The sequence below is a fragment of the Psammomys obesus genome, unplaced genomic scaffold, assembly GCF_907164565.1.
Source record: "Psammomys obesus unplaced genomic scaffold, mPsaObe1.curated_primary_1811, whole genome shotgun sequence".
Classification (NCBI taxonomy): Eukaryota; Metazoa; Chordata; class Mammalia; order Rodentia; family Muridae; genus Psammomys; species Psammomys obesus.
This window is the reverse complement of record NW_026591086.1, coordinates 49007097-49017409: the sequence shown is the minus strand read 5'-3', so window position 1 is coordinate 49017409 and position 10313 is coordinate 49007097. Positions and strand designations below refer to the sequence as shown.

The 10313-nt window shown below is 38.1% G+C and overlaps 1 long non-coding RNA gene across 1 annotated transcript in view; it reads left to right on the top strand.

The window, feature by feature from the left end:
• The first annotated feature begins 1487 nt into the window (after positions 1-1487).
• LOC129678836 (uncharacterized) overlaps positions 1488-10313 on the top strand; it is a 47791-nt gene continuing 38965 nt past the window's right edge. The window contains exon 1 of the long non-coding RNA XR_008720447.1: positions 1488-1571. This is a non-coding gene — a long non-coding RNA (uncharacterized LOC129678836). The remainder of the gene's footprint in view (positions 1572-10313) is intronic.

Below are 10313 nucleotides of genomic sequence, written 5' to 3'. Positions count from 1 at the left end.
TGAGAATTTCACGCACGCGCACACACACACGCACAATGCATCACCATTATAATTGTAAGCGGTGTTCCCTCTCTCCATCCTAAGAACCGTTCTCACATATCTCTCCTACTTGCATGTCCTCTAGTTACATGCGTTAGTGAATGAATGAACTAATAAATGAATGATTTTAATGCACTGTGAAAATTTATTGCTACCCATGCTACAGCCATGTGTGTGATGCCTTTTCTCATTCAGCAACCTGCTCAGCAGCTGCTTAGCACCAGGAATTATAGGCAGAGGAGGGAGTTTACTGGACACTTAAAGAATTCTCTGTCCCTGGCTACCAAAATGTGTGGCATCTCCAGCAATAGCTCTCTTATATACTTAGGTTGGACAATTAGCCGCAAGCAGTAGCAATACCTGGTTTGAGCTTCAGTGCTTCCTAGGCCCCTTTGCCAGTAACTCTTTTTTAGATAGCTTGTACCTGACACTTAGATTTTCACTTAGATTTTAGACTAACAAAATGTCATGTGGGTGCAGCACTATTCACTAATGAGGAATACATCTGCCACAAATCAGTTTTAAAAATCTTGTATTTTTAACTAGCTTACAAATCAGTGGAATTTCATAAGGTTTATTCACAATCTCTAGTTTGGGTGTTTCAGTGACACATGTGTTTTGAGATAGTGTCATCTTCTATCTTTCTCTCCAGTGCTTTTCCCTCTCTCTGTCTCTCATGATTACAGACACCTTTGGTTAGAAATGTTCGAAAGCATAATTTGCCTACTGAACTCACCTGAATCCTCTTACAAAGTCTCAGATTTTATTTCTGTCATAACGACATACTTTATGACAGCATTCTTGGTTAGATCTTTTTCTAGATGTTGCATTTTTACTGGACACAACTTTAATTTAGCTAGAAAAAAAATTGTTACCTTATATTTTTCTCATTTTGTCATTTAAGTTTATGAACTCACCAGATCATTTTTAACCCATTTTGTTATCTTGTCATGGCTTTCCAAGTGAGGATCTCATTATTAACATTTTGCTACAGAAGTTTGTTTTTTTTTTTTTTTTAATGAAAAGAAAGCCAGAGCCTATTAGACGTATTTGCAAAATCTTCCCAGTGAAATGATAATTTCATCTAAAGATTCATATGTGTATATGAATTTTAAAGCAATTTTGTCATTCTCTATGGACTCTCTAGTGACATTGACTGTTCAGGTGATTATCTGTTATTTCTTCCATTTTTTGGGTCAGATTTTGTCAAAATAGCACCAAAAAAACATGTTGTTCAGTAAGAAGTGATTGTTTCCATCAGTAATCTCAACATTCAAGAAATAGAACTGAGGGCTGATATACTTCATTGACTCCTGTGGCTAGATAGTGAGCTTGTGGACAGCCAGATCTACATATGAGCATGTCTCAAAAATGATGAATGAGTATCTCACTGAAAACTGAACTCTGGCTCCTTTCCTTTCCATTTCCTCTTCTTCAAGCTTCCCTGGACCATGAGGGGAGGAAGTTGATGGCGACATCCAGATTCCAACTGAGCATTCTGGGGTCTCTTGCTCTGTGCATAACGTCTGGCTGTGAGTCTTTGCATTTCTTCCCATCTGCTACAGGAGAAAGCATCTCCTACGATGGTTGAGCAAGGCAGTGATTATACTTGCCTTTAGTAGTAGTAAAACTTTACAACTTTAAAATGTATTTCAGTACTTACTCTTCCACTTTAAAATATAACTGCTTTACTTTAAAATTTTAATGTATAGTTGTTGGAAATGTCTGCAGAAAAATGTAAAATAGTCATGCAGTCAAACTCAATACATCTGATACTGCACAGGATATTAAATATAATAACATTATTAATTTAAAAGTATTAATCAATTTGGGGAAAATATTCTTTGTTAAGTTATTTTTATCTAAATGAAGAAAAAAAAATCTGAACATTTCCCAAAATACTCTATGCTTGATTTTATTTTCCAGACATGCTTAAACATTTATTAATTTCAAATAGAAAAACTTAATATGGTTAACATTTGTCCCTGTGGTTAATGAATACTGTGATTAAAATGCATGTAAGTGGAGACAGCTTATAACTAGAAATACTAATGTAAGATAATATATTCACCTTAATGAAAGATTGTGTAACTTATTTACATTTCAGTTTGTATTTTTATATTATTAAGACATTTACTACTAATATTGCTTCTACTGCTACTATTACAGATAGTCTGAATTGGAACTCAAATTGATCAGTTCCAGTAAGTTACTCTGGGTTATTATCCAGTTACTTGACTAAAACTAATCAGTATATTTAACTCACCCAAATGTTCAGGAAAGATTATTGAATATTAACATTAATGGACTTTTGCGTAGGAAGTAATATATCAATCATTATAATAAAAGTGAACGATCACATTGGATGTATCCCACAATCATGCACGCAGTTTACATCACACACTCACAACTAAAGCAAGATGCCAGCATGAAATAAAACTTCTGTCTATGTCTCTGTTTCTCTCTTTCTCTCTCTCTCACATACACACACACACACACACACACACACACACACACACTTATGAAATCTATTTGTGCTCTAGGTTGCAGGGAACAGGTTTTAAAACAATCCAAAAGCACGAATACACCACAAAACACTTTTATATTATAAAAAATACATGCTACATCTTAATATTTGTAATAATTCAATTTTTCTTTTTATTTATTTATTTTATTTATTAAAATATGCTCAATTTGTATCCCATTTGTATCCCCCTCCTTTGTCCCCTCCCAATCCTACCCTCCCTCTCCAATGTCCTCCTATGCCCCTCCCTGAATCCACTGATAGAGCAAGGCCTCCTCCTTTTCCATCTGACCCTAGCCTATCAAGTCTCATCAGGACTGATTGCATTGTCTTTCTCTGTGGCCTGGCAAGGATGCTCTTCCATCAAGGAGGTGAACAAAGAGACAGCCACTGAGTTTATGTCAGAGAGAGTTCCTGTTCCCCTTACTAAGGAACCTACTGGGAAACTGAGCTGCCATGGGCTACATCTGTGCAGGGGTTCTAGGTAATCTCCATGCATGGTCCTTGTTTGGAGTTATCAGTCTCAGAAAAGACCCCTGTGCCCAGATTTCTTGGTCCTGTTGTTTTCCTTGTGGAGCTTCTGTCCCCTCCAAGTCTTTCTGTCTCCTCTTTCTTTCATAAGATTCCCTGCACTCTATCCAAAGTTTGGCTATCAGTCTTAGGATCTGCTTGATACTCTGCTGGGTAGAGTCTTTCAGAGGCCCTCTGTGGTAAAAAAAAAAAGATCATCCTGAGTCAAGTAGCTCAGAAGCAGAAAGACACTCATGGACTATTCTCACTAGTAAGTGGATATTAGACATTTAATATAGTATAAATGTACTAAAATCTGTACACCTAAAGAAGCCAAGCAAGAAGGAGGACCCTGGGTAAGATCATCAATACTCATTTGGAAAGGCAAATGGGATAGACATGGGAAGAGGGAAGAAACAGGGAACAGAATTCCCTTCTTTTTAAAAATAATTTAATGGATTTTAATGAAATCTAAGCCAAATCTGCTTGAAGTTTCTGATTTACTGGGGAATTTTAAGGCATTGTCAACTTAATGGGCACATGACAATATTCACAAACTGAGAAAACCACATGTGAGGGGATGGTATCATATTAGCTAATACATTCTAGTTTTATAAAAATGATTTTCTATCTCCACCCTGATACACTCTGTACTTACCACCACAGAATATACAGAATATACAGAACATACAGAAAATGAGATATCAAGATTTTCAGAAATAAATGTCTTCAATCATTATAGTTGGAAGTTATTTGGGCAGAAATAATGCATACAAACAAACAAACAAACAAAAATTTCAGAAACTGTTTCAGAAAGAAAGCAAAATCACCACAAAATAAATAAAAACATTTAAGAATTAACTTCAAGCTTAAATAAGAAATTAATGGAATCTTGAATTTCCAACATTGTGATGCTGGTTTAAATTTGAAACACATAAGTATCTGCTCAGATTTAAAATTCTCACATATTTTTAAATAATAGTTAAACAAGTAAAATCAAATGTAAAATTATAGAGGACACATGCCTGTGCATTCATGAGAAAATTATTACTGCTCAACATTATTTGACTTAAAATGATTAAAATATATTTCTCTTTTAAATACTTATTTTAAATTACATTCATAGACTACAAAATCGTAAATTACTATATGCTAACGATGTCCTATGCCATGTTTAAATACAGACACTTTGCATACTATTTAATTCTTATCGGATGCATGCAGGCATTTACTGTTAGTTCCAGGAAAGCATATAGCTACTTCCTTATAGATTTTGAAATTTGCAATGTGCTATTGTTGTCTATGGCCATGCTACTGTACAGTAGGATGTTAGAACCCATAGGGTGTATCTCAAGTTGGGCTATTCATTTGTTTACCATTCCCTCAGTCTTGCTCCATCTTTACCCTGCACTTCTTGCAGGCAAGACGAATTTTGGGTGGAAGGTTTTATGGCTGATTTGGTGTCCTCCTCGCTCCGCTGGAAATCCCACCTGGCTATGGGCAGGGGCAACTTCAGGCTCCTTAAACGCTCCTGCTCGAGGTCACCTCCATGGACTCCCAGGATCCTCCTCTGTCAGGTGGATGTCCTCTAATTCCACCATTCATTGCTCTCTTCACACCTGGTCCTCACCCCTGTTACTCTCCCCACAACCCCTTCCACCCAGTTTCCTCCCTCCATCTACTCCAAATATCTATTTATCTTTTTTTCTGAGTGAGATTCAACATCTTTCCTTGGGACCATCAAGGATACCACACGAAGACCTACAGAGTCAACTAACTTGGACCCATGGGGACTCACATAGACTGAAGCACCAACCAAAGAGCATGCATGGGCTGGACCAAGACCCCTACATATGTGTAGCAGATGTGTAGCATGGTCAACATATGGGGCTCCTAACAATGGAAGAGGGGATGTCTCTGACTCTGTTGCTTGCCACTGAATCCCTTCCCCCTAGTTGTGAAGCCTTGTTAGGCCACTGTGGGAGAAGATGAGCTTAGTTCTGTTGTGACTTCAGGAACCTGGGAAGGTTCATATGGGGGTCACCTTTTTTTGAGGAAGAGGATAGAGAGAAATGGTGGGAGGAGAGCATGAGGAAGAGACTAGGAGGAGAGGACAGAAGGTGTTGGGATCAGGCTGTAAAGAGATTAAATTAATACATAAATGGAAAAAAGTAGAAAAAAAGAAAGAATTGTAACCTGCTTCTTCCTCCGTTCCAATCCCAGAATATAGGTATGACTGAAAACATCCAACTCTCTTTAAGATTTAATGTGTGAGTATGTTTATGTATGCATATAAACGTTACATGTGTATAGAATATATATATATATATATCCTAACTCATTTTCTTTTAGTGTTGTGACAAGCATGATAATTCATGAATCTTTGATGGGCAAACATTAGGTCCTTGAATATGAACTCAAGATGAATATATCTGCTTCATACAGGGACTGTATTTTAGTTTCTTGAGGTACTTACTGTTCTTCAAACTGGCTGTGCTGGTTCACATTGCTAACTGAATGTTAGTACATATTCTTTACATCTTACCAATATATTTTTTGTAAATATTTTTTAATGTTCATTTTCAACTAGGGTCTGATATTATCTCCAAATAGTTACTAGATTAAATAATGACATACCTCAGAGTCCGATAACTGTCATAGTTCCAAGATAATAGCAAGTAAATGTTGCACCTACATTCAATGTGATGTGAAAATATACGTGACTGATTTTTTGAGACAGAGTTTGACCTCCTATTATTTTGTTGCCTTTAATCATATATCAAAAAAAGATAAACTTCTTATGTTAAATGATGAAGAAGAGTTGTATGTTTTGAGTCATACTTGTACCCTGGGATCAGTGAGGCCAAGGAACTAGGATTATAATTCTAAAGAGAAACTGGGCTACATAGTAAGTTCAAGGTGGCAAGACTGGGATACATACTAACTATATTCTCTCTCAAAAAAACAACAACAAAATAATTGGATGTACCTCATCAAAGTTCGGGAGCACCAATACATCTAAATATAGGTCATATGCAGAATACAGTATTTTTTAAAAATGTGTTATATAACAACACATATGCATATATTCTATTTTAATTTCTTTATATTTATTCTTTTTTTTCTTTTTAATTTTCTTTTTTCTTACCAGTTACATTTTATCAACTCTGTATCCCAGCTGTATCCAGCTCCCTCATTCCCTCCCAATCTCACCCTCCCTCCCTCATTTCCACCCTGCCCCTTTCCAAGTCCACTATTGGGGGGGGGCTCCTCCCCATTCATCTGATCCTGTTTTATCAGGTATCTTCAGGACTGGCTGCAAAGCCCTCCTTTGTGGCCTAACAGGACTGCTTCTCCCTTGGTGGGTGGGGAGGCCAAAGAGCCAGCCATTGAGTTCCTGTTAGAAATAGTCCTTGTTCCCCTCACTATTTATTCTTTTTAAAAATTATTTATTCAATTTGCATCCTGATTGCAACCCTCTCTCCTCTCCTCACATTCCCCCTTCTTAGCACACTCCAAACTTCCATTCACCCCTCCCTTATGTTCGGAGGAGGAGGGGGTTGGTCTGCCGTTAATAACAACTCTCCCTGGCACATTAAGTCACTGCAGGACTAGCCGAATCCTCTCCCACTGAGGCCAGACACGGCATGCCAGTTAGGGGAATGAGATCCAAAGGGAGGCATCAGGGTCAGAAAAGGCCCAGTTCAAGTTGTTAGGGGACCCACATGAAGACCAAGCTGCATACCTGTTATATGTGTGCAGGGGGCCTAGACCAATCTATGCATCCTTTTTAGTTGGTGGTTCCGTCTCTGTGAACCCCCACGGGCCCAGGGTTAGTTGACTCTTTAGATCTTCTTGTGGAATCCTTGCTCCCTCTGGCTCTCTCAGTCATTCCCTGAGCTCTTCCACAGGATTGTCGAGCTCGGTCTAATGTGCGGCTGTGAGTCTCTGTATCTTTTTCCATCAGCTGTTAGGTGAAACCTCTCAGAGGAGTTGTGCTAGGCTACTCCCTCCAAGAATAACAGAACAACATTAATGGGATGGGTCTCAAGTATGTCCAGTCTTCGCTTGGCCATTCCCTCAATATTCTTAGAATTCACTTTTTTTTTTTTTTTACTTTGAAAACGTATTCAACTGAAGTATAAACATTATATGATGTCAAATATTCAATTTCATCTTTTTTTGTGATAGCATCTGACTTTGAATGTGATTGTGTTTATGAATCTGCTCATTTGTTCTGCGATGGTGCTCCACCCATCTTGCAGGAATGAATGCAAGGGTAAAATAAATTCTCCTTCTTAAATACTTTCCTTAACTGTTTTTGTCATGGTGAAAAAATTCTGGATAGTATACCCTCAATCAAATGAATCTTTTATATGCACACAATTTTATCTTTGCTTTTGAAACAGAGTCCCACTTTATATTCAGGCTGACTTAGAACTCACTTTGAATCACAGAATATCCTCTTATTTTTTTTTTATATTTAGTACAGTTTATCCATTTTGTATCCCAGCTGTAACCCCCTTCCCTCATTCTCTCCCAATCCCACCCTCGCGCCCTCATCTCCTCCCATGCCCCTCTCCAAGTCCACTGATAGGGGAGGTCCTCCTCCCCTAGTGTCTGACCCTACCCTATCAGGTCTCATCAGGACTGGCTGCATTGTCTTCCTCTGTGGCCTGGCAAAGCTACTGCACTCTCAGATGGGGAGGTAATCAAATGGCCAGCCACTGAGTTTATGTCAGAGACAGTTCCTGTTTCCCTTATGAGGGCATCGGCTTGGGTACTGAGCTGCCATGGGCTACATCTGAGGACAGGTTCTAGGTTATATCCATGAATGATCCTTGGTTGGATTATTGTTCTCAGAAAAGACTCCTGTGCCCAGATTTCTTGGTTCTGTTGTTCTCCTTGTGGAGCTCTTGTCCACTCCAGTTCTTACTATTAAAACTAATGGAAAAACCTTCTAACCTCTAGTATTAGCTTAATTATTTATAGTGTACATATTTATGTTTCCAATGTTTTGTTTGTCACAGGGGTTTTAATCAGTGGGCTTGGAAAGAGGCAGGGAGACAATGAGCGAGGGAGGGTGGGATTGGGAGGAAATGAGGGAGGGGGCTAGAGCTTGGATACAAAGTAAATAACATGTGATTCATATAAAAAATAAAAATTATATTAAAAATATGGTATATTTATTATTTTTTATTTCCTTAAATTTATCTGCCTTTTGGATCTATGCCTAGGAGTGGTATGGCTCGATCTTGAGGAAACGCTATTTCTAGTTATCTGCTAAAACACCAGATTGATGTCCAGAGTGGTTGTACAAGTGGTTTACATTCCCACCAGCAGTGGAGGAGGATTCCCCTTTCTCCACAACCTAGCCATACCACTCCTAGGCATATATCCAAAGGAGTCTCAAGTACACAATAAAGACATTTGCTCAACCATGTTTGTAGCACTTTTATTTGTAGTAGCCAGAACCTGGAAATAACCCAGATGCCCCTCAACTGAAGAATGGATACATAAATTGTGGTACATCTACACAATGGAATATTACTCAGCAATGAAAAACAAGGTAATCATTACATTTGCAGGTAAATGGTGGGAACTGGAAAGGATCACCCTGAGTGAGCTGTCCCAGAAGCAGAGAGACACACACGGTATATACTCACTCATATAGACATATAATATAGGACAAACCTACTAAAATCTGTACACCTAAAGAAACGAATCAAGAGGGAGTACTCTAACTAAAATGCTCAATCCCCTTCCCGAAAGGCAAAGAGGATAGACATCAGAAAAGAAGAAAACAGGAAACAAGTTAAGAAACTGCCACAGAGGGCCCCTGAAAGGCTCTGCCCTGCAGACTATCAAAGCAGACACTGAGACTATGGCCAACTGTTGGGCAGAGTGCATAGAATCTTATGAAAGAAGTGGGAAATAGTAAGGAACTAGACAGGAACTCTACAATGAGAGCAAAAGGACCAGAAATTTGAACACAGGGGTCTTTCCAGAGTCTCATACTCCAACCAAGTACCATGCATGGAGATAACCTAGAGCCCCTGCACAGATGTAGCCCATGGCAGTTCAGTGTCCAAGTGGCTTCTGTAGTAATGTAGAAGATGGGATCTGGAGGGGAGGAGGGAGGAGCTTATGGGGGGATACAAAGTGAATAAAGTATAATTAACAAAAGTTAAAAAAAATAAAAGTAAAAAATTATCTGCCTTAATTTTTACTTAAAAAATGGAGGACATACATACATATATTAGGTTGCTTTTCTATCTATATCCTTAAGTCTGCATAAAATGGATTTCTGACAATTAAAAGAAATTCCAACCTCAAAAGCACATCCATGAAATCAGTGCTTTAAGATCAAATTCAGGAAAGTGTCTCTTTATGTCCCACTGGTATCACCTTGTAAGACCAGATGGCTGTACCTTCACCATCACAGTATGCATAGAGGGTATTTCATATTTCAGTGTGCACTTAGATGAAACCAAAAAAGCCCCTCAGCTTTTCTTTGGTTGGTTATCCAAATGTCCCAAATGCATCTCTGGAGCTACCTTACTGATTTGCCATGTTTGTCAAATATTCACCCTTTGCAGCAGCTCATTCACATCAAGAACTGATGTAAACAAAGAACTGATGTAAACAACGCTGACCCCTCAAATTAACTTGATGTGAGGTGCACATCATTATTTGCTCTGAAAGCAGGGGTAGGTCCTTTCCTCTCTCTTACCTTCCAGCAAGAATACAAAGGAACCCTGGCGCTTAGCACTGTGGGGAAAAACAATGCCCAGAAATTGTGATCAGCCTCATTGTGCAATCCATGTCATTTTAGGAAAGTAAGTACTCTTCTCCCTAAGTATAGAGGACTTGTTTCCTAATAAATCAGACAGGTACAGCCTTTTCTGGTCCCCAACATCCAAATTTATTCCTGATACATTTTCTCCAGTGTTATTCAGTACCCTGTAGCGTATAGTAAAATTTACATATTTTGCATCCTTTGTCTTCCTGATTTATAATGTAAGCTTGAAAAGAAAAAGATTTGCTTGTTTGTTTTTTGTCTTGTTTTGTTTTGCTTTGTGTCTTTCTCAGTTGCTAATAATTTGACTAATCTTTGGCAAATAGTGTGCATTTGTTTGAAAGCATTTGAGTGACTAAATAGATGATAAGTCTCCAGTACCTTATCCCGGAAAATTCCAATATTGATAAAAAAAAAAAAAAAAAAAAAAAAAAAAAAAAA